General features: G+C 41.2%; 1 protein-coding gene across 3 annotated transcripts in view; it reads right to left on the bottom strand.

Moving 5' to 3' along the window:
- Positions 1-8,699, bottom strand: part of NR1H4 (nuclear receptor subfamily 1 group H member 4) — a 73,224-nt gene extending 64,525 nt beyond the window's left edge. The window contains exons 1-2 of one of the 3 annotated variants that reach the window (XM_066262533.1): positions 8,505-8,699; positions 8,111-8,371 (exon numbers count right to left, since the gene is read on the bottom strand). The gene's annotated coding sequence lies outside the window, so the exon portion shown is untranslated. The remainder of the gene's footprint in view (positions 1-8,110; positions 8,372-8,504) is intronic. The other 2 variants (XM_066262525.1, XM_066262552.1) reach the window with 2 other exon arrangements.
- Between the last annotated feature and the right edge of the window lie 14,974 nt (positions 8,700-23,673).

The following is a 23,673-nucleotide window of genomic DNA, read 5'->3' as shown; positions in this document are numbered from 1 at the left end:
TACATAATAAGGTAGGAAGATCTACATGTTTATAACACTTCTTTTTGTCTTTTAGGGGAAAGGTATATCTCAATTTACTCAAACATATTCCTGTCTCTTAATTTTGTATGTTTTAATCCACGGATGTCTCCACTTCTCAGTGGATGCTTCCCATCATTTATTTATATCTTCCTCCTTCATCCACGACCATGTGGTAAATAATGATTTGACGTCATCTGTCTTGTCTTCCCCGCTTTATCACCAGATTATAAGCTCCTAGAAGGCTGAAGTCATAGTTTATATTGCTTTTACATCTCCCTTCGTGGCTTGTAGTGTTATGCATACACATAAATAATAGTGGTCTAGTAGAAATGTCACGGGTCAGAGCAGCCGGGAGGGGAGGCATGAGAAGCATAGGATGGGAAACCTACTTCAGTCTATTATAGCTTCATGTATGCCCTGGAATTTTTCACTGAACGCCACCCATGCACCACACCCTGAACCTCAGTTAAATAAAGGTTAAAAATCTAAATAGTAGGGCTGCTATAAAGATTAAAAGGTGAACTGTTCATAAGTTTTCACATAGAAGTATAGAAAAGCGTTCACTAAATTGTTTCCAATAGTAAAAAATTGGAAACAGCATAAATGTCCATCAACAAGAGCATGGGTACAGTAAAGAAATAGTATATTCATAATTAAATACTATACAACACTTAAAGTGAATAAACTAGGAGTATATATACTTATATTGATAAACTGGAAAACATCATATTGAGCAAAAGAGCCAGGTCACAAAATGGTACATACAGGGCCCTGGCCAGTTGGCTCAGTGGTAGAGCATCGGCCTGGCGTGCGGAAGTCCCAGGTTCGATTCCCAGCCAGGGCACATAGGAGAAGTGCCCATCTGCTTCTCCACCCCTCCCCCTCTCCTTCTTCTCTGTCTCTCTCTTCCCCTCCCGCAGCCGAGGCTCCATTGGAGCAAAAAGATGGCCCAGGCGCTGGGGATGACTCCTTGGCCTCTGCCCTAGGCGCTAGAGTGGCTCTGGTCATGACAGAGCGACGCCCCAGATGGGCAGAGCATCACCCCCTGGTGGGCGTGCCGGGTGGATCCCGGTTGGGCGCATGCGGGAGTCTGTCTGACTGCCTCCCCACTTCCAGCTTCAGAAAAATATAAAAAAAAAGATGGTACATACGGTTTGATAAAATTTATATATGTTTAAAGATAGACAAAACAATTTTACTACATATTATCAATTATATTCTAATACAGGGCTCAGAAGAGCCATGAGCTAAATTCAGTCTGCCAATGCTCGTATTTGCCCTTTTGTTTACATGTTAACGATGACTGTTTTCACGCTACAGGGGTAGAGTTAAGAAGATACAACAGAGCCCACGTGGTCTGGCCTCTATGGAAAAAGCTTGTGAACCTGCTGTAATCCATAGACACATTCAAGGAAGTGCCGTGCCTACATGCAGAATAGTGGTGCGGAGTGACTGGTCAGGAACACAGGGAATTCCCGTAGCATCTATATATAATGCCCTCCTTCTTAAGCTTGGGGGTAAACGCAAGGGAGTTGATTATATTACTTATTTTTTTGCGTGTTGGAAATATTTTATAATGAAAAAGATTGAATGAAATTATATATGTACAAAACTTTCTCATCTGTAAAGGTATGCAAGTTTATATAAGGATTCTTTCTTACAAACACACACACACACACACACACACACACACACATTTTTTAAGGCTTTGACGTGAAGGCAACTTCTTTCCATAAGATGTTTGGGGGCCCTAATTGTGTTCAATGAGGTGTTACTGGAAATTCTGAGTGTCATAATAAAAACCATCTTCAAGATTACTCTAATGAAAAAGTGAGACAGGCAAGGTTAGCAGTAAAAGGACGAGGAAAATTCAGGCAATTTGTTGATGAAATGAGATGACCAGGTGCATCTGCAAAGATGGAAAGGGCGGGACCCAAGTCCAGCACACAGAAAGGAGAAAGGAAAGGAAGGAGCCTGACAAAGCAAAGCTGAAGCCTTAAGTATTAGTGGAAACAGGGACAAAGTGTTTATTTTACTTCATGTTTATTTGTATGATCTGTAACTTAAGTCTTCATTTAGGACCCAGGAATAACTTCAGAAATGGTATGTGCTGTTTGTTTTTAATGTGATAAGACATTTGGTGACGGGTAGCTTAGGCTCCCCCTTTCTGGTTATCAGTTTTTACTTGTTTAGATGTGTGTGTCACAGGAAGTTCATGGTGAATGGAGTGCCTCTGGTTTAGCAAAAACCATTTGCAAACAGAGACCTCGGAAGCACCCTGCTCCAATTAAATGGCTTTGATTCTGACTTAGAAGAATCTCAACTCTGAGAAGATACAGATAAAAATTAGTTACATGTGCTGATTGCCTAAGAACTCTTCACACCCAAAGTCACCATCCTTGGTGGCATTTTTCTTAGATGAAACCAGTTGTTAATGGCAAAGCATATATTTTGTTGAATACTTATGTCATCTACTCTCAAAGGGCAGGGAAAAAAGTGAACTTTTTCTGACCATCAACATTTCATGCCCAGGGAAAGCCCTGGATTCAGCCCAAAGGCAAGAAGAATGTTCTTAAGGGAAAAGAAAAATCATGACCCTTCAAGAAGCTTAGTGGAAAAGTCAGGCAAGGGAAATTTAATTAAAACTGGTGTGGGAAGTGCTCTAAGCATAAATCCTTTTAGGAGCACAGCAAGGACAGTCTCACTTAACATTCATTAATTCTCCCCTATGTATCAGGCTTTGATTGAGGTCTTAAAAATAGAATGGTGGATGAGGCAGAAAAAAAAATCTCTGTCTTCATGGAGCTTACATTCTAGTGGGAGAGATGGATAATTTGCAAATAAGTGTATAAGATTTTCAGTGATGATAATAAAAAAATAAACAAGATAAGGGATATCCCACATAGGTGGGATATAAAACTGAGACTCATGGACATAGATAAAAGTGAAGTGGTTACCCAGAGGAGGCCGTGGGGGGAGAGGAGTAAAGAGGGACAAATATATGCTGACAGAAAATGATTTGACTATGGGCAATGGGCATGCAACACAATCAACAGTTCAAATGTTATACAGGTGTTCATCTGAAACCTATGTACTCTTATTGACCACTGTCACCTCATTAAATTTAATTTCTAAATAATAATAAAAAGAAGAAAAGGGAGAGAGTGATGTGGTTGGAGAGGGTGATCTGAAAAGAGTTCTCTGAAGAGTAGACTTTTGAACTAAGAGGTGGAGGATAAGAAAGATTAAGTCTGTCAAGGAAAAATAAGTCCAGGCAGAGTGGTCAACCAGTGCTAAGGGCCAGGGCGTGGAGTGCTGGAGGAAGAGCAGAAGCCCAGTGAGGTTGGAGATGAGTGAGCAAAAGGGGAGTGGAGGAGATGAAGTCCAAGAGTAGACAGCTCTCATACGGCCTGTCGATCGTGGTGAAGAGTTTGGATTTTGTTCTAAATGAAAGTCATTGGCAGGGGTGTGACTAGGAGAATGAGAAAAGTCTTTCTGGGGGCAGAAGCCTGATTCTTGAACTTTGTCTTGAAGGAGCAGGCATTAGACTATGCAAAAGTCATAGAATGGGGAAAGTATGGGAAGGGAAGATAACATGCTGTGTTCTAAGTAACCATAAATCATTCTCTATGCTGTAGCCAGTGAATTCAGCTCTCATCAATGGAGGAAGGAGGGCCTATTCAAGAAATGATGTCAGAAAAACTGGCTATTTTTTTGGTGTGGGAGGGGGAGTGGAATAAAAATGTCTATCTTGTATCACTCTTAAAAATGAGTCTCAGATGAATCAAAGACTTTAAAATTATGAAATTATTGATAGAAATCCAGGTAAATATATTTATGAACTTTATGAGCTTAGGGATCAAGAAGGACTTACTAAACAAGAAATAAATTTAAAAAAGAATAAATTTGACAATGTTAAAATCAAGACAACAGAAATCAAGGCACCATAAACAAAGCTAAATATATGAAACAAACTGGGAGGAAATGTTTACAACATAAATAAAATAGTTAAAAATAGTACAAACAATACATAAATAACTCATATAAATAAAAACAGAAAGGATAAACAATTCAGAGCAGAAATTGGCAAAGGATACAAAAAGGAAATTTACCAAAAGGGAAATACAAGTGGCCAATAAACATACAAAACATCTGGAACTGATTAATAATTAGAAAAATGCAAATTAATATAACTAGATACTATTCTCACATATCAGATTGTTAAACCTTTTTAAGTTTGATACTATTAAATGTTAGAGTAAACGTATAGAAATACATATTTTCACGCCCTGCTAGTGGGGGCACAGTCTTTTATCTTTAGCAGGGTTTTTAGTAGTATATACTAAAATGAAATACAATTCTAATTCTTAAGTATCTTCCCTGGAAAACCTTTGCCCTTGTGCACAGGAATGTTCATTGCAACATTGCTTCTTCTGGTGAGAAGGTGGGAACCACCTAAATAACCATCAACAGAGAAGTGGTTAATATGCAGTGCTCAATCTATAGTACCAAATATTAGGCTGTGGTTGAAAAGACTGAGAATGTTTTCTGTGTGTTAACATTGAAAGAGGAAAGCAGAGAATAGCTTTGGAGAAGGTAAAGAGAGATGTTAGACTTAGTTTTAAGGTTCTAGTTCTTTCATAAGATAAATGCATTGAGGATCTCACTCTCTATTCTCCATTTGGCCAGTTATACGGTTGGATGCCATAAGCAGGCACATTTAAATGCTCTGGGAAAGAGCACTGTTGTTTATATCCCGTGTCCCCACAAATGCACAATCTCTCCCCCTATCCACTCCACCAGAGTTGTTCATTTGTCACACCCAATGAGCCTACACTGACACATTATATCACCCAAAGCCTATAGCTTACATCAGGGCTCACTCCTGGTGTGGTGCATTTTGTGGGTTTTCCATGATAGTATCATAGAGAAGCATCTCACTGCCCTAAAAATCCACTCTAAAATGCATGCATTTTAAAATACAGTATCAAAGGGTTTCTGGCCTCTTGAAATCCAATCATGGCCTCAGATTCAGACTCTGGACTCCACAAAAATAAGGATCCCCGACACATCCACTTTGGAATGATCTTACTCTGTCCTGCTCTCTTAACACTGGACCACGACCAGATTTTACTCCTTAAGTGACAGGCTGGTGTAGACTTGGCATCAACATGGAAAACCTCCGTAGCTCTCCAGGAAATGGAAGCAGAGGGTTCTCTACTTGGTGGGGAAAGAACTGAGCCCCAGGACAGTGGGCTTTTCTCGGATCGGCAACACCCCTCAGCAGGACTATCTTCCCCATGGACAAGTGTCTTCCAGAGGACCATATTAAACAATTCTGCCAGGACTTGAAACTGCAAGGTTGTCTTATTTCTTCTTTTCTTTGAACTAGTGACATTAATTAACATAGAAAGGATCCAAGTTATCCTAGAATTATCAGGACCAGAAAGAGGCCTTCTAAATCCATTTAAAATGGGAACCAAAATCTCAAAGTTCTATTAGGAATCTTATCTAGAAAAGTGAAAGATTAAGAAAAATTTATGTTTTATTCATACATATTAATATTAGTCGCCAGAACTCTATTATAATTCTAAGACCTAAGAATATACTGACCAGGGACAATGGCCTCTTATCCTGGGTAAGTATTTTTTTTCTGGGCAAGATTTTATTTTCTGTACAATACTTCACTTCCCAATCATCTTGCATTATATTAATGTCGTACTGACATAGATTTATAATGAGGAGAGAAGAAATAGCAGGCATTCCTTTATTGTCAAAATTGGAAAGGGGGAAACTGAGGGAGGAGCTAATTCACTGTGGAGGGCAAAGGGGCCAAGGGTCACAGAGAAGAGGGAAGTGGGAGAGAGGAGAGGAGGCTGGTTTGTATATAAGGTGACTCTACCTCCTCCCCATGCAGCCTGGTGACTAAAGACACTCATACAGTGTTAGTCTCGTAGCTGCCTCTTTGCTGACAGAAAATATAAAAATTTCTTTAAAAAGCTCTGGGAAGAAAATCATTCTATATTTTTCACCTCATTGTGATCTACGTGGCTAAAATTTAAGAGAAAAATGAGACTGTGAGCAAAATAAAGGGAAAACACTCTCTATCAAGAAAAGACCATAAACACTGCTCCCAAAAAATAGGGGATATTTTATAGCTTCATATTCCTTTTGAAATATCCCCTAATTTTTTGTAAGCAGTATATTTTATCTTTCCTTTATCTACCCACCTAATGACAGTGTGAGCCTTTTGCATCCACATGACATTCTTAACCCAGAGCCTCTGTGCACCGCTGCAGCTCCAAGCTCCTCTCCGCGGTCCCTAATCGCAACACTATGGCGGGTTCCTGCAGTCTTTAATTAAGATGCTGATAACTGAAGTCTTCAATCAGCTCTCTCAAACTGACCTCTGGGTTAAAGCAAATAGTGCTGGAAACTTTCCACTTCCTCTGCTCGTGGTACAGTGGTTAGAAAATGCCCTACGGATGTTCACCGCTGTACTGGGGCTTAACAACTCACCCCCGCCATGCTGACATGTTTGCAGGCTGGTCCACCTGCTCTGCCATCACTCCAGACTGCAAGTCCTCCCAGCCTCCAATCATAGCAGAGTAGCAGTAAAAAGACCTGCCCTCATATTCAGGTCCTGCTTATCCTAAATGTGTGTCCTCTTTGAGCCTCAGTTTCCTCATCTGTAAAAATGAGGATAAGAAAAACTTCCCTGCAGGGTTATTGTGAGAAGGAAACAGGCCATTTAGATAAAGCCTGTGACAGGTCAGTAAACATTCAAAGTTAGCTCTGCTACACACACTCACACCTTTCTTTTCTTCCCCTTCCCAAGTTCTCAGGGGCTCACAGCTAGTGGATGTTCCATGACAACAGGCCAGGTTTTGGAGACATGGATATAAGAGGAAGAACAAGAATGACATTACTCTCCTGCCCCACGGGGTGTGTGGTAGAAAATAGCACTGCGAGTCCTGAGGAAGGGGCCCGGGACAGAGAGCGCCGTCCCTGGCCCACTCTTTATCAGCTACCTCGAAGTTGCATCAGCTGTATTGCAACATTCTCAGCAAAACAGAAAAATCATGGGGCAAGTGGTGCAGGTTCATAATTGGAGGGTGGGGGTTGACTCAAAGGTGAAGGAGTCTGTGACAGCTAGAAACTCAGCGATGGCTCCCCAACATCTTTTTTTTTCCCCGTGTGTCGATATTTCTGAGGTAGCCTCTAAGGCTCCACCGGATTTTGTTAAAGCCCGGTGTGTGTCTCAGAGAAAGAATCTCACATGAGTCGTGCACAGACCCACCCCCCCCCCACACACACACACACATGCCCTTCTGACTTCTAAACAAAAACTCAGTTAAGAGAAATGGTCCAGGCTCACCTCACTGTTGTTAATTCACTGGGGCAGTAAGCAGACAAGGAGATGCCTTACCTGTAGACTCGGACTTTGGACAATTTTAATAATAAAGTTCTTTCTAACATCATCCATATTTTAAAAACATTTCCAACTGCTATTAATATGAGAAGTGAAGAAAAATAGAAGAGTTTACAATGGTAGTCAAAGAGAAAGAGCTTTTGAAACGTCCTCTTCCAGGAAAAACTTTTATTTCCATTGAGGGCAGCTTACACACTGTCCTGGGCCTCGTTTCCAAGTCACCTGACGGACACTAGCCATAGTCCCAAGCTCACACCAGGGTTTGATAAGCCGCCCAAATACAACACATGGTACAAGCCGAGTTATCTATGGAATCAGAACAGAAGTATTTCCAAAATGTATTGTCCCCAGTGATTCTCCTGGGTGACCACAGTGTTAAAAAGATATTTCCAAATAATTATCCGATAGGGTCAACAGGTTATTTTTCAATAAGGTCAGGTTAACCTCATTCACTTTTTGCCTTCTTTTTGTTCGCTTTTAAGAATTTCTTTTTTCTTTTTTCACAATTTTCTGGATTTTACGTCACATTCAACTAATCTAAAGTTTGTCGACCAAGCTTCTCCATGTTCAAGATAAACTTGAAAATGACGACCTCTCCTCACCTCGGTTGCCTTGAGATAGACAGACACCCCACTCCCCGAGGAATTAGGTACTCACTCGGCTTGTCTCAGGTCAGAGATGAATTTTCAAGGCCATGGGAGGATCTGAGTCCGGTCTTCCTCTCCAAATCCCAGCAATTCTTCCAGGAATGGTCAGAATTCGCTGTGCGCCGGGGCGAACGCGGGAGCCAGTGGAGTGAGGAGGCGGGTGTTCTAGCAGAAGCTGGGGACGCTCACGGTGGCCTTCCCGCGCGGCAGCATCTCTTCCTTGGCTCCGCGCCACGTGGACACAGATTAGTCATTAACAATCCTTTCCCTGCTAAGCGAAATAAACATAGAAAGGGAGAGCCTCAAGGTTCCCAGGACCGACTCCCAGAGCCCCAGAGTAGGGAATGTGATAAAGCCCAGGAGCCCAGAACACTTTTAAAACACTCCTTTAAAAAAACACTCGCCTTTAAAAAGACTTCTCTTCAGGTTGTTCTTTTAGACTCTGAGCACCGAGTTTTCTGTGTACATCATCTAAGAGGGAACTGGCGTCTCCCCTCTCTCTCTCCAATGTCTCTGCACAGTTGCACCACCTCCCAGGCACTGAGGTTAGGAATGCTGAGGCTTCTCCATGCTTCCCTCTCCCAGCCGTCCTTTATCAAGTAATAACAGAGTCTTGTGGACTCTATCTTTGGAATGTTTCTTATTTCCATCCGCCCTTCTCCTCTGCTAATTTGGGCCGATCATAGCTTCCTTGCTTAAGAAAAACATTGACCACATAAACCTCTTGTTTCCTTTCTTTCTTTTTTTTTTTTTTTTCCTTCTCTTTTCCATAGCACATAGCAGTATAAAGTATGGGCTCTAGTCAGATACCTACTCATTTGTCATGACCTTCAGCCAGGCACTTAGCCTCTCTGCGTTCCAGTTTCCTTGTCTGTAAGATGGAGATGGTGTAACTCTCATGGGCTGCAGTGAGAAATACATGCAGAGCTAAAAATACGCAAACTGTCTAGAAAACTGTCTGACACAAAGCAATCAACGTTAGCCTTTATTACTTCTTTCCTTGAATACATACCGATTGATTGAGCACTATGTACCCAGCACCTTGCTAAATGTTCTACTAATAAAAATTCCCAAGGGATTCCCATTGCCTAAAAAATAAAAGCAAAATGCTCTATATGGCCTGACATTTAGAACCCCCTCTTCACCCTAACAATCTAGCCTCCATCTCCTTCTAGCATTCTCTTACACCTTGTCTCTTTAGAGGCCCAAACCTCATGCACACTGATGTCAAGCTCGCCTTTGAACAAGCTCTTCCTCTCACCTGAAGACTCTTCCTTTCACAGCCACATGGCCCCCAGGCCCATGGAAATGTTGAGCTTTCCCTGAAGCCAACCCTATCTCCCATCCGCACTGCTCTTCCCACCAACTCCCCTCAGAACTTCGATTCTTTCATTGTCTCCTAATTTCTCTGACCTTGTAGATTACAGTTATCCACTTATCTCTGTTACAAGAACAAGATTTCTAGAGGACAAACACAGTAGCAGACTTCCCTTTTTAAAATAGTGCCTCTGATGGAAAAAGTATTGCATAACTATTTGTTAAATGAATCAACAAGTGAGCTGAGAAAATGACAATTTTCCAGAGTAACATGTGTATGCACACACAATTTTCCCCATTGCAAAGGAAGTTCATGAAAGGCCACACTCAAACCTGTGAGTAATGCTATATTTTGCTTCTCTTATTATATAGCACGCATAGGTCCTATAGGCTCACACTTCCTACCCCTGTGGGCTCCCCACACAGTGGGGCACACCCCAGCACATACCCTTTATCACAAGGAAGAGGGGAACCCAGCCCTGGGAATTCTCCCTTGCCAATCTGAAGTGTCTTTGTGATGAGACTCACCATGTTTTCTGTAGCCCTGGGTTGCCCAGGGGACTCCTGCCTGACTCCCAGCCCAACTCTTCTTGGATGATAAGAGTCCATGTTGTGATCCCATTCTCTCCAGCAGCAGCGGAAGGGGATGGCTAAGGACACAGGCTCTGGAGCTGATCCACTGCATGCAAATCCCAACTCTACCACCTACAAGGCATGTCACTTTAGGCTTTTAGTTAACATCTCTATGTCTTCATTTTCTCATCCATAAAATGGAAATATAATTACTACTATTTCATGGTATTATTGTAAGGATGAAGAGATTACTACATGCAAAGTACTATATATATATATATAAAGTATCTGATACACAGAAATGCAATGTAAGCACTAGTTGTTATTTTTTCCTTGGGCATTTCAACACTCACATTTGCCCAACTGGACGAGATCTGAAGGCTCTCAGGTGTGTAGGGAGTGAGAGGTAACAAGGAAGAGGAAAGGGAGCATTTCAGGGCAAGGAACAGGCAGCAGCGAAGGCTCTGAGGCAGGAGGTAGCTTGGAGAATCCCATGAAGAGAAGGCTAGTGTTTCTCAACAACAAGAGTGTACAGAAAGCACAAAGAAACAGAGGGAGGATGGAGGCAGGGGTGTGCTAAGGACTGTTCAACCACCAGCTACCCAAGGGGGTGCTGCATGCAAATACACACAAACACATTTATTTTAAATTGTTCTGATTTAATAGATGTGTAACTCATAGTTTACAAACAATAAAGTATACAATTTTTGTGTATTTTAGTAAATCCCGTATAGCCAATCGATTCTCACAAGATTCTTTCACTGAGTTTTGATGCAGTCTTATACTGGAAGCCAACTCCCAGTGACAGCACAACCATGATTTGACAAGTGGAATTGCATCCCAGTTCACTAATTCTTTTCCCACTATTTTTATTATCATGAAGTCATGTATTGATATACTGTTAGACCACTACTCACATACAAATTATATTCCATAAATTTGAACCCTTTCAGATCCAACAGTACATATGTTGGAAATTTACTTGGTCATCAATAACATGAGCAGTTTCTTCTGTTACTAGCACATGTTCTAACCAGCTAAGCTATCTAGCCAGAGCTCATTGTTAGTTTATATCATTTAAATTTTTTTAGATTTTTTTGTTTATTGATTTTACAGAGGGGAAGGATGAAAACTTTCAATTCACAGTTGCTTCACTTTCGTTGTTTGTTGATTGCTTATCACATACGCCTTGACCAGGCAAGCCCAGGGTTTCGAACAGGTGACCTCAGCACTTCAGATCAATGCTTTCTATCCACTATGTCACCACAGGCCAGGCTTAATTTAATTTTTAATAGAGGCTATGTTTAACAACCAGTTTAAAAATTCCTGAAAATTTAACAATTGGCTATTGTGACTGAGGGCAAGCCAACTCAGCACATTGTTGCAGGCTTCTTACATTTTGTCTTTATAGGTTAGGAACCAGGGCAAGTGCTAGCTCCACTTTAGAAAGAAAGAAAACTAAGACATGAGATTCAGTGGCTCATTAAAGCCACAAGGCTGGGATTTAAACTTCAGTTTGTTTTCTCCAAAGTTGTTTTCTCTTTTACTTTATTCCACTATCAAGCCAGGCAAAGGGGGCTTAAAACCACTGTGGGGCAAAAGTAGGTTTACAGTTGTGAGTACCCAAAACAGTTTATTCTTGTATCATTATTCATTAATTATTGTATCATTTTCCAGATGAACAACCGCAAACCTACTCTTGCTCCACCCTGCATTTGTTCTATGATATGATTATCAGTCTTGGGATATTTTAATTAACCGCTGAACAGAATAGAGATAAAGGAAAAAGTCATTAACACATTGTCAGTGATCGACTCTGGTGTGGTATTAGGTGGGTAGCAGAAAAGCTCTTCTGCCAAAAAAAAAAAAAATCCGTTCATAGAAATTATTATTTTTGATTAATGCTTTGGTTTCTTTATCTTCTCCAGGATCCCTCCTTTTTAAAATTGAAACTAGGTCTACATTGGAGAGATAACCACCCTATAAATGGTGAAAAACATAACTAAACCTTCATCTGAACCTGGAAGGTCCTAAAGACCAGTACCTTTTTAAAAAAACATTCACAACTTGCTTTATTGATTATGTAACCAATAAGGTAAGACATTACTACATGTTACTTAGGAAGTCTCAAATTAGTTTCTGCACTGATCCTAGATCAAATGTTCTTTGCTTCTGTATCTTCCCTGTCCTACTCTTTTTTGGGAGAGTCCTTTGTTGGTGGTGGTGGTGGCAGTGGTGGCGGTGGTTTTAATTATACAAGTAGTCATGGTCACTGTAGAAAAATTAGAAAATATAGATAATCTTAAAGAAGAAAATAAAATTCACCTCTATTCCTACAACCCACAGATTCACAGAATACACTATTAACACTTTGATATATTTTCTTCCAAATATTTTAATGCCAAATAGACATATTCATGTCTTCACTGTGTGTGATATCACATGGTGGATACTGTTCTGAATCTATTTTTCTCATTGAACGTATCATAAAGACAATATTTTGATAGTAATAAATATTTCATTACATTTATAACATAATTTAATGGTGGCATACGATTCCAATTCAGAGTTATATGCCTTTACTTGACCAACACCGTTCTGTTGAACTTTTAAATTGTTTTTGCTTTTCTTCCATTGTAAATGATTTTGCAATGGCCATCCTTTGTAGATACATCTTTGGCTACATCTATAATTCTTCCTTGACCTGGTTTTCTATAGGTGGAATTATTGGATCAGAATGAACACATTTTTAAGACTCTATAGTAAACTTAGCAAACTGCTTTCTGAAGGATTGTGCCAATTTATATTCATTCTCCCAATAGGATCCAAGTGTGTCTGTTTGTTGCCCCTTTGCCAGCATAAGGGGGCCTGATGGCTCTTTTATCCAGAGGAGCTTTCCTGTGAAATGCCTCCTGTCCTCACTTACCCCTCCCAACAGAGAAGCAATACAGACATGTGGGCAGTGTTTTCTGAATTGTGTGATACGACCCGTTAGTGGTTCGTAAAATGAATTCAGTGAGTCACGACCAGGATTTGTGAGTTTTCAATGAAATAGTATATTTAAAGATAAGCATAGAAAATATTTGTATTGCAAGTAGAAAGACTAGTACCAATTAATGGAGCTTTTGCTTCATTTATATAAGTGTGTTGATGAGACCTGGATTTCAGTATAACACAATTTAGAAAGGTCACAGTTTAGAGAGTTTAAAAGCACTGCACAGTCAAAAGATCATTGAGTTGGGGTCCAGGAGACTTGGATTCTGGACATAATTTGGTGGAGAAGGAAACCAAGGGAAAAGAGAAAGAATATACATCTGTTTAGGCTGTCTACTGGGAAAATGTTGATGGAAATGTGATAGAACTGTCAAAGGCACAAAATCAGCCACTAACAATAAAAGTGAAACGTGATATTTTTATCATATAGGAAATTAAACATTTCTGGGTGTGACAAATAAGCCACTCCTTTCTTCCCCACATATTTCTTCTCCAGATTATCTGTGGTTAAAGATTGGGCCTTGCCTCTCCCCGGCTGTGTTTTAGAACTTAATTAACTCATTTAATCTCTCTAAGCCTCAGTTTTTCCACCTGTAAGATGAGGATGTTCAACCAGGTGACAGCCGAGGTTCCTTCCCCATCTGTGATCTTGGGTGGGGGGGGGGGGGTCCGACAGAGAAATCAGCTGCAATTCATGAACAGGGCTGCTTCCTGAGCTTGTAACCTGTCCAGTCACACAAGGCCCCTCACCCAGAAGGCCCTGTGCTTAATTTATACCATTCTGCTGTCATTCTCTTGACACACTTAAGTTTCCAACAATGGTCTTTAAATTTTCATTTTTCACTGAGCTCTGCAAATTCTGTAGCTGGTGCAGGCTGTTAATTTGACAATATGAAATCATCCTGATAGGAAAGTGGACTTTTTTTTCTTAGGCACTGCGGAGAGCTGGAGCAGTGACTCTCAGCCTCAGCAGATCCAGTACAACATGCATGGAGCACTTACGATACGCACCACTTCAAAGGTCGGCTGTGCTCTAGAACAACACATAAGAAAAGCTCTTTAGAACTTTTGTTCTGCTGAAAGCTTGTGTTCAATTGGTCCAGCCACAGCTGGAGTGGATTGTCCAAACTGTATTGAACTCTTGCAAAAGAATCTTAAAATAGGATGACCCATTTAATGCCATGTGCTACTACATGGGTTAATTGGAGGTGAAACATTCACAGCAGGTTCTCAATTGAAGATATAAGAGAAAGATGAAGGTCAGCATTGAGCCTGAGTATTATATTATGGCCAACATGCATTTTAAACCCAGAGATTGACAAAAAAAGATTATGAATAGGTGTAAAGCCAGGAGCCAAGGCCAGGGCCACTATCAGAGGAGCCCAGCCCATGCAGGTTCGCATTGGATTCGGACAGTCGGTAAAGAAACCATGGAGCCAAAAACTGGTGGGCCATAGTCTTTAATCTAGCTTGCACCCGGCGGGCAAGTAAAAATACACACTGGGCTCCAAAACCCAGTCACATTCAGTGCTCACAAAGCTACTGATTTATCCGAGTTTCCTAGAATCAAAGGTTTCTAGCTCAACAGCCTTATTCTCCTCAGTTCCCCATTTCCTTCCTTATCCCAGATACAAACTCTGTACAAACTGGCATCTCACTCAGTACTCCGCCATCTTGGCTGCTTTTCCTGGCCTTCTCCACGTGGCCTCCTCCCGCTGCTGGCTCTATTCTCTCTGCTCTCTCATGCTAACCTCAGGAACCAAGAGACCAAACTCCCGCTCCGTTCCCATTTTATAGTGTAGAAATCCAAACCCTTAATCCAATATACATAATGGGGAAGTCTCTAATACAAAATCACTTCTATGAGGCATGATAGGATTGTACCACCTCACACCAAAAAGGGTGGGACAGGCTTAATCCCAAAACCAAGCCTCAGGCTACAACAATTCTCAACACACATTAATATCACCTGGGCAACGGCCTCTTTAACAAAGTGAGCATAATACATTTTATCTGCCCAACAATAGGTAAAACAAAAGACCACATTTGGGGACATGGCCCATTTTATATTTGGAAAGGCTCCCATCTGTTTCAAGGGATATAGGTTGTCACCATGGAACAGAATTAGAAATGAGGAAAATTGTGATTCTGGTCTCCTAAGAAATGTGTATGATACCGAGAAGTCAACGAGGTACTTAAAACATCGGTCTCCACACATAGAACAAGCATTATTAAGCATCACTACTCGAAGGCTTGTACATATACTCTTTGTAGGATTACCTAATTAGACATGGTCTATGTGACCTCTCCTCTGTGCCCTCAAAGCACTCCATGCTCACCCTTCTTAAAGCACTTGTTATTCTTTATTGCAATTATCTGTTTCCTTATCTTCACTAGTCTGTGAGCTCCTTGAACATAAGTACTATGGTGTTGTTTTTAATCTCTTTATCCCTCACCCTACCATAGCACCAAGCCTGCTTTAAGTGATCCATAGATCTCTCCAGTTAAGTAAACGAATGAATGGCACATTATACATGAAAAGTTCCTACAAATCAGTAAGAAAAGGACCAGCAGCACAAAATAAAAATGGGTGAAGCTTATAAAAAGATGGTACACAGAAAATACAAATGACTATTAAACATAAAGACATTCAAACTCAAATTATAATAAGAGAAATGCAAATTAAATCCACACCTAGATATCATTCCTCACCTGTCAGATGGGCAAAGACAGAGTGTGTGCCAACAAGGGTGAAGAAACAAGCATTTTCATGTACTGCTGGTGGGCATATAAATTGGCACAACCTCTAAGGAGGACAAATTGCAAGTGTGCATAACCTTTTACCTAGCAATTCTGTTTCCATAAATCTATCCTAAAAGATATATGCACACATGTGTGTGAACTGATGTTTGAACAGAGATAAAATCACCTGGTATGCTCCAGACTGCCGTACTGATTATTAAACTATTGAAATGCTTACTTATTTATTGGTAAATACGGCTGCCCTGAGCTCTCTCAGCACCCTGCTGCTGCTGTCATTCAGTCCTTTCCCCCAAATCCACAGACCTTGCTGCTACCCAGCATTTCAAGAGGTAACACCTGATACTGCAGGACTATGCTTCAGCACTATGGCAGCATCATTCTGATTGGCAAGGGCTTGTGCTGTAAGGGTTGTTAAATATTTGGATATCGTTCCTATGTTCAAGGTTATTCAGTGAAGCATAGAACATAAGAGGAAAACCTGGGTGTAAAGCCAGGAGCCAGGGCCAGAGCCACTATCACAGCAGCCTTCTGGTCCATGCAGGTTCGCATTGGATTCGGACAGTCGGTAAAGAAACAGCGGAGCCAAAAACTGGTGGGCCATAGTCTTTAATCCTACCTTGCACCCGGCAGGCAGGTAAAAATACACACTGGGCTCCAAAACCCAGTCACATTCAGTGCTCACAAAGCCACTGACTTATCCGAGTTTCCTAGAATCAAAGGTTTCTAGCTCACCAGACTTATTCACCTCTGTTCCCCATCTCCTTCCTTATCCTAGATACAAACTCTACACAAACTGGCATCTCACTCAGCACTCCGCCATCTTGGCTGCTTTTCCTGGCCTCCTCCACGTGGCCTCCTTCCGCTGCTGGCTCTACTTTCTCTGCTCTCTCATGCTAACCTCAGGAACCAAGAGACCAAACTCTCATTCCGTCCCCATTTTATAGTGTAGAAATCCAAACCCTTAATCCAATATACAAAACAGGGAAGTCTCTAATACAAAGTCACCCTCTGAGGCATGATAGGATTGTACCGCCCTACATCAAAAAGGGTAGGAAAGGCTTAATCCCAAAACCAAGCCCCAGGCTACAAGGATTCTGCCTGCCTTTAGCCCACCCCAACACACATTAATATCACCTGGGCGACGGCCTCCTCCTGTTATCTTTAACAAAGTGAGCATAATACATTTTATCTGCCCAACACTGGGAAACAACCTGATCAAAACTAACATTTATTCATTTATTGAGAGCTATGTCCCATTCACTATTCTAAGTACTTCACTTTGATTAACATATTTACTGTTCACAACACCCCTAGGTAGGAAGTACTGTTGTAATTCCCTTTTTCAGATGAGAAAACTAAGGCACAGAGAAATTAAATAAATTGCCCAAGGTCATACAGCTAATAAGAGATAAGCCAAAATTCTATCAAAGTAGTCTGATTCTAAAGCCTCTGCTCTTAAAACTAAATGTCCTTCAATAAGAATTGGTGAAACCAATCAGGGTGTCTCCATGGGATAGAATATTGTATAGCCATCAAGAAGATGAGGATGCTCTTTACAAACTCATGATGGAATGCATCTAGGTTATACCACCAATTGAAAAGAAAGTACAGGCCTGACCTGTCATGATGCAGTGGATAAAGCAGTGACCTGAAATGCTGAGATCACTGATTTGAAATACTGAGCTTGCCCAGTCAAGGCACATATGAGAGTTGATGCTTCCTGCTCCTCCCCCTTCTCTCTCTTTCTTTCTTTCTTCCTTCCTTCCTTTCTTTCTTTCTTTCTTTCTTTCTTTCTTTCTTTCTAACTCTCTCTATCCCTCTCTTCTCTCTAAAATGAATAGAGTCTTAAAAAATTAAAAAGAAAACAAAGTACAGAAAAGAGTATAGTTGTTAGCCAATTTGTGGACACACACACAGGTATGTAGTGTGAGTGTATTTATATATATATATATGTATACTATATGACACACTATTTTAAAAATTAAACTGTAAATTATTTTTAAACTAATATGTACACAAGGATTCTGAAGCAGAAAGTCAAAAAAAATTTACAGAGACATACACAAGATGTAGAGGTGGCCAGAGATGGTGAGAGTCCATCCTCCTAGTCATTAAGGAGAACGTAGCCTTTGAACAGAGCCTTTAAAGGTGGGAAAATTGTGATGATATCTGGAGAGTGGGGGAAGGGCCCTTTAAGGGGAGAGGGAGTGGTAAGAAGTTCATGACAAATTTTAACACTAAATGAAGCAAAGGTCACTGGAGGTTCCTGTGCCCTTTACAGTTGTGAGTAGAAGCAGCCCAGGAAGCTCAGATCTCGGGGTGGGGGGATCTGGGAGCAACTGTAAGGGGACCCTGGGGCTGAATGCAGATTAGAAGACAGCCCAGTGGTGTTCGTTTTAGGGGAAATTGGAGGAATATAAACTGGAAGTGCCTCAACCTGTTTTGTCCCACATCCAGGGCTGGTAAGAAGTTAAGCTGTGGAGCCATTCTCAAAGGAATGGGCAAGAAACAAGGAGCTCACGAAAGGGTGACCGGAAGGAGAGCCAAGGGAAAGTGGCTCAAGGAGCTGAGATCACTGGCACTGAAGGAGGACAACCATCATCCCATACTAAGTACGCAGCGTTGTCAGCAGGCTGGTGACCAGCTGTTCTCTGTAGAAGACAAAGAGGGAGAGGGCTGCAACTGCAGCATGCACAATTTCAATTAGATTCAGAGACAATCTGCCCATCAGAAACACAATGAAGTTGTTCATCATTGAGGGAGAGTCTGAGAGAGGACAGGGCATTGCTGTCCCTCCCTCTAAATCAGACCTCATGAGGCAGAAACAGCTAGATTTGAATCGGCAATCTTTTCTGTATCCCGATGTTTTTTTTTATCTCAAACTGTGGGTGGTAATGCCAACCTCATAAAGCTGTCATAAGGGCTACAGAAACCCTGTGTGTAAAGCGCTAAACACAAGGCCCAAAATACAGTAAATTCTGAGTACATAGCAGTTATTGAGCTGTAGGGTAAAATAGACAGTATCTGTTAACTATTAAGGTTTACGTGATTTAGATGGTTAATTGGGACAGTCGCTAAAGGTCTCTTTGATTCAGGCAAACATACTAAATCCATCAATGGTTTTATGTCCACCGTTTTATAGTGAAATTCTAAGTTTCTGGAGTAAATATTAGACCATTTATCTCATTTGCTTTGGTTGTAAAAGAGTTCCGGTGTCAGCTACATTCCCCAAAGACCCATTTTTAACAACCTCACCCTCTGGGGGTATGCTATGCAGAGCAGAGTTTTAAAAAATTTTTTGATCTATGACCCACAGCAATAAATAAATTTCATATCACAACACAACAGAAACACACACACACACTCATTTGTGTGTGACTGAAATGAAAGTTTACAAGAAAATGCTTAGGTTTATTTGGTTTTATTGTCACCTATGCTGATATCTTCTGTTTTGTTTTACTCTAATTTTAAAAACACTGATCATCAGCCCTGGCCAGTTAGTGGTGGAGCATCGGCCCAGCATGTGGAAGTCCTGGGTTCAATATTCAGCCAGGGCACACAGGAGAATCACCCATCTGCTTCTCCACCCTTCCCCCTCTCCTTTCTCTCTGTCTCTCTCTTCCCCTCCCGCAGCCAAGGCTCCATTGGAGCAAAGTTGGCCAGGGAGCTGGGGAGCTGAGGATGGCTCTGTGGCCTCTGCCTCAGGTGCCAGAATGGCTCTGGTTGCAACAGAGCAATGCCCCAGAGTGGCCGAGCATCACCCCCTGGTAGGCATGCTGAGTGGATCCCCGTCGGGTGCATGTGGGAGTCTGTCTGTCTGCCTCCACCCCCCCACCCCCAGCTTCTCACTTCAGGAAAAAAAAAATAATAATAATACTGGTCATGAGCCACGAGATTGATTTCATGACCCACCAATGTATTATGACCCAAAGTTTGAAAAACTAATGTACATTCTAAGAGCTGTGACTCCTGATGACATCAGACAACAACAGACAAGTTTCTTAACTGCTCTGGGATCTACATGCACATCGGTAAAAGGGGATTAAAGTATCTACATCATGAAGTTTAATTTAGGACACGAAGTACACTGTGCCTAATATTTATTTAATAGACCATCCTCAATAAAAGTTGATTACATCATTAAAATGGCTGCAACAAAGTCCCAGCCCAAAGCCTTATTCACTCTTGATTTTGTAGGTATCTTCTCTAGTCCTGATGCTTGCTTTCCCCACTAATGCGTATGCTCATCAGCAAACCAGATAAGAACTTCAGAGCAAAGGGGGTGGGCATTGCAAGAGACCGGAGCACTCTCCTAAATATGAGAAGACTAAATTTAGTATTAAAGTCCAGATGAGAATGAGTGTTGGAGAGCTGCAGAGAGATGTAAGTTATGTCCTGCATCCTCCACTTAAAAGGCAAGGTAGAACAGAATATATTTTAGGGGAAAAGCATTTTTTTCCAAGTGGCAAAAATATAAAGAATAACTAAATGTGTTGTCTCTTACATGAATATATTTTGCATGTTGAAAAAAATCATTGTGAAAGAGCTCTTTCTCCCACTAAGGTGAATAAGAGAAAACACTGTATAGCTTGAAATAAACTGGCAGAAAAAGTAGTTGGGCATTTTTATCCATAAGCATGCATCCCACAGGCTCCCTTTAACCTGGCGGTTCTCATGCCTTGCCTCTGTCCTGAAAGAACTAGATACAGTTTTTAGATTTTGCTTCTATCATTTCTACCCATGACTAATGCAGCAGGATGCTCATGGGATGTCCCGTCTGTGGTGTCCTCTGCTCTCCAGTCTTCCTCCCAAAAGCCACCCCTGCACGCAGGTACAGAAATCTCATGTATTTCCTTTTTGTTGAACCTTCTCCAAACACACATTCAGCAAAGAAGAAAGCAGAAGCTACCTACCAGAAGACAGACCTCTTCAAAAAGATTTTACTGGCAACCAGAGAGTAAAGGAGAAGAGAAACCCTGGCAGGGTAGCTCAGTTGGTTAGAGTGTCATGCCAATACACCAAGGTTGTGGGTTCAATCCCCTGTCAGGGCACATATAAGAATCAACCAATGAATGTATAAAGAAGTGGAACAACTAATTGATCTCTCTCTCTCTCTTTTCCCTCTCTCTCTCTCTCTCTCTCAAATCAATCAATCAAAAAAATTTTTTAAAGAGAGATGAGAAATGCTTTTTGGGCAAGAGATAGACCCCAACTGGAAGGAATACAGTCCCAACACTACTGTCCTCCAAACATAATTTAAAACAGAAACAATATTATCCAAAGCAGCAATAAAAAGAAATCCAATTTAATTTAGACTTTTTTTTCCTTTTAATCAATAAAATGATTATTTGTAATACCAACTTTTTAAAAAGTTTTTCTATATATGTGTGTGTGTGCCTTTACATTGCTAGTGTCCTAATTGAGTGTTTATTCTGCCTTTGGGTTCATCTAGCCCAGGGGTCCCCAAACTTTTTACACAGGGGGCCAGTTCACTGTCCCTCAGACCATTGGAGGGCCGGACTATAAAAAAACTATGAGCAAATCCCTATGCACACTGCACATATCTTATTTTAAAGTAAAAAAACAAAATGGGAACAAATATAACATTTAAAATAAAGAACAAGTAAATTGAAATCAACAAACTGACCAGTATTTCAATGGGAACTATGCTCCTCTCACTGACCACCAATGAAAGAGGTGCCCCTTCCGGAAGTGCAGCAGGGGCCGGATAAATGGCCTCAGGGGGCCGCATGTGGCCCACGGGCTGTAGTTTGGGGACCCCTGATCTAGCCCTTAGTGCTCAAGAGGGAAGACATTCCCAAAACTGAGAAGTAGAAGGTTAGGGAGAACTCATGTCCCATTCTGCCCTGGGTTGTGGGGAGAATTTCTGAGGGAATGGCTTCAAACAGTTTCAGAAAGTTGGGCCCCAGAGCCAGGGGGTTCCTTGCCAAAGATTCAGGTGCTCTGAGCATGCAGGGGAGGCTCGTTCAGGCTGAAACAACAGACAGCCCAATGGTGAACACCGCTTGGCGTCCCATGGTTGGTATTTACGCTTACAGGTAAGAGATCCGACATGGGCAGTCCCAACATTGACCAAGATTCAATTACTTGCCAGTGTGGTGGAATGGAATATACAATTATATTTACAACACACTTGAGTTTCCGGTCAGATATTTAAACCTGCTCACTCCTGGACCCGTCACCATCAGTGGTACCTCTAGAGCTGTGGTTGAAATCTTCCTTCCTGGACCATGCAGCCTTTGAGAGGCAATTTTCTCCCCAACCCAGCCATCAGACCCTACCCCTTGGATATAAATTGTCAGGTTATCTTACAAGAAGGACTGAAGCAATAAGCAAAAGATGAACTGGGTATCCATACCTGTGTCTGGGGATTTACATTTCAGAAATAAACTACTGCTCCTACTACAATGACTCATCACTGTTCATTGTATTGAGAGGCTATAAGACAAGGTGACACTGTGGAGAGATGCATCTCATTGCAGAATGATGAATCATTTCAGACGTAAGATGTTGTCAGCCCATCCCCCTCTTTCCTGGCTCCAGGCAAGGGAAGAAGTCTGTCCCTATCAGATTTGGGGATCAGATATCATAGAGGAGGCTAAAAAGAAAGAATGCTTTGTTATTTTAACAAAGCCCATTTTCAAAGCACTGTCTTTACCTGCTATTGTCATCAGAAAGAACCAGATTATCATCAGGACAGGCCCAGCATTGTTTTATAAAGAAAGCCAAATCATTTCTCACTGGGTTTTAATTACTGGGTTTAATTTTGTCTACTTCACCTCTTTCATTTTCTTCCTCTGAAGAAAATTCTTAGAAATTTCTCCCATCCTCTTTTATTTAATTATTATATATGTATGAGTACTGAATACTTAGTTTATTAATTTTTTTTCTTAATTGGTTTTAAAAATTCTGTTGTAGACACCAGTTTCTATGAATCACAAGGAATATCTTCTCTGTGAATCTATAGCCAATGGTTAATACAATTAATCATGGGCTTTTTCATTAGTGGATAGTTTATTAAAGTATTGCTCTTCTAGCATACTCTTAAATCATCTCTCTGTAATGTGGGCTTCCCTGACTTTAATTGCTGAATGCACTCTGTTGAGAATGCAAACCCTATTAGCTACTTGAAAAAATGAGTAAAATGTGTCTGTAGAAACCACCTATGAAATCTAAAATCATAACCAGACCTGCAGTTCACTTCTCCCCACCTGAACTGTCAAAGGAAGTAAGATGCAGAAGGGGACGGCAAAAATCAAACAGATCTTTAGCAATAGCAGAAAAAAGAGCCTGTGTACATCAATCAGATCAGTGAGGGAGTGGGGAGGGTCCGTACTCCTCTGCCTCTTTTAAAATAGATGACCTCATTCTCAGGTACAATGTGGTAGCAGAATAAATTATAGTGTTTGTCTCTCAGGTACAATGTAATCCTTTCAATATTTACAAATCATAAACCTTGATGTATGGTGTGATGAAGAAGAGTGTAGTTATGGGCACAAGCGCTCCCACTTCACATTCATTCACTCATTCATTCATTTATTTATGCATTTAATCATTTCTTCATTATGTATTTATTGAGCTTCTCCTGTTCTGGGCCAGTTGCTGGGTGTACAACAGTACCCAAAACTGATGCATTTCCGATCTTCATGAAGCAGATTATCTACTAAACTCTAAAACTACTTCACATACATTTTTTATAAAAGCAAAAAGCAACCAAAGAGAATTAAAATCAATCTTAAGGCCCTGGCCGGTTGGCTCAGCGGTAGAGCGTCAGCCTGGCGTGCGGGGGACCCGGGTTCGATTCCCGGCCAGGGCACATAGGAGAAGCGCCCATTTGCTTCTCCACCTCCACCTCCTCCTTCCTCTCTGTATCTCTCTTCCCCTCCAGTAGCCAAGGCTCCATTG

This window comes from Saccopteryx bilineata, chromosome 1 (genome assembly GCF_036850765.1).
Source record: "Saccopteryx bilineata isolate mSacBil1 chromosome 1, mSacBil1_pri_phased_curated, whole genome shotgun sequence".
Taxonomy (NCBI): domain Eukaryota; kingdom Metazoa; phylum Chordata; class Mammalia; order Chiroptera; family Emballonuridae; genus Saccopteryx; species Saccopteryx bilineata.
Note: the sequence above shows the minus strand (reverse complement) of the source record. Positions and strands in the feature narration are given on the sequence as shown.